Consider the following 2,141-nt stretch of genomic DNA (forward strand, 5'->3'; position numbering starts at 1 on the left):
TTGTAATTCCAGATATTCCGTTCCCCCATACCCTCACTTCATATCTAATTTAGTCCAACTAATGCAACCCCATCACAACACTGATATTTCTTCAGCCCTTTTTCTGTGATTTCTGTTTGGGTAACCATTATTTTTCTTTTGATATAATCACAGTATTATAACTGGTTTCTTGGGCACTAATGCCTCAGTCCAGTTTCTGCACAATTCTACTTAAAAATGCTTGTGTGCCTACAAAATTCCTATGTTGAGACTTAATACCCAAAGGCAGGGGAGGTGATTAGATCATAGGGGCTCTACCCTCATGAGTGGGATTAGAGTACTTATAAAAGGACTTGAGGGAACCTTTTGTCCCCTTTGCCCTCTGCCATGTGAAGACACAGCAACATGCCAGCTATGGAGGAGAGAACAGTTCTCACCAGAAACCTAACCTGCTGGCACCTTGAACTTAGACTTCCTAGTCTCCAGGACTGTGAGCAATAAAATTTCATTCTTTATAAACTTCTCATTCTGAGGTGTTTTGCTATAGCAGTGTGAAAAGATTAAGACAAATCCTATAGGATTCCCACTGGATAAAATCATAACTCTTGGGTTTAAGAGAAAAGTAAGGTGGTGTCACACCTATAATCTCAGCACTGGGAGGCCGAGGCAAACATGAATTCAAGACCAGCCCGGGCTATATAGTGACACCCTGCTTCAAAACATGGATAAATAAATAGATAAATAAATCTATTCAAGAAATCAGAAAAATAACAAAATAAGTCACAGGTACACAGAAACAAGAAAACCACAGAAATAAAGGCACAAAATGAATCAGGAAACAAAAAAAAAGGAACAAATAAACAAATCCAAGCATTAGGCCTTTAAAAAGGTTAAATGATGAAATTATTCATCAACTTAATTACATAAAAAAGAAACACATACATTCACAGACTACAAAAGGTTATTGGGGAAATACCTACAGATCTAGAGGAATCAAAATTATCATGAAGAGAGGAATTCTAAAGAACCCAATGAAGCCCACAAGAATAATTTAAAAGAAGTCATACTACAGATACTCAATGAGAATTTTATAGAGATGATACTGGAGATGGTCAACCAAAATGTACAGGAGACACTCAAGAAATTCCAAGACAACAAAAATAGAGAATTTGAAAAAGCAAAAGAAGAAATAAAGGAAACCATAGAAGCACTGTATAAACACCAAAGTGAAACAGAGAACACGATTAATAAAGAGATAAATGAACTCAGGACAAAAATAGACAACATTAAAGAGGAAACAACCCAGGATATGCAAAACCTCAGAAAAAAGAACAAAACAGAACTGCAAAACAAAACAGGAGTCCATTCCAGCAAATAGAACAAACAGAAGACAGAATCTCAGAACTTGAAGATGAAATGGTAATTAAAGGAAAAACCGAAGAACTATTAAACAATGCAGGAGGTATCACAATATCTGACTTCAAACTATATTACAAAGCAATAATGATAAAAACAGCATGGTACTGGCACAAAAACAGACATGAAGACCAGTGGAACAGAATAGGGGACCCAGATATGAAGCCACACAACTATAACCAACTTGTCTTTGACAAAGGCGCTAAAAATATACGATGGAGAAATAGCAGCCTCTTCAACAAAAACTACTGGGAAAACTGGTTAGCAGTCTGCAAAAAACTGAAACTAGATCCATGTATATCACCCTATACCAATATTAACTCAAAATAGATCAAGGATCTTAATATCAGACCCCAAACTCTAAAGTTGATATAGAAAAGAGGAGGAAATACTCTGGAGTTAGTAGGTATAGGTAAGAACTTTCTCAACGAAACCCCAGCAGCACAGCAAATAAGAGATAGCATAGATAAATGGGACCTCATAAAACTAAAAAGCTTCTGTTCATCAAAAGAAATGGTCTCTAAACTGAAGAGAACACCCACAGAGTGGGAGAAAATATTTGCCAGCTACACATCAGACAAAGGACTGATAACCAGAATATATAGGGAACTTAAAAAACTAAATTCTCCCAAAGCTAATGAACCAATAAAGAAATGGGCAAGTGAACTAAACAGAACTTTCGCAAAAGAAGAAATTCAAACGGCCAAAAAACACATGAAAAAATGCTCACCATCTCTAGCCATAAA

Source organism: Castor canadensis, chromosome 14 (assembly GCF_047511655.1).
Source record: "Castor canadensis chromosome 14, mCasCan1.hap1v2, whole genome shotgun sequence".
NCBI classification, from domain to species: domain Eukaryota; kingdom Metazoa; phylum Chordata; class Mammalia; order Rodentia; family Castoridae; genus Castor; species Castor canadensis.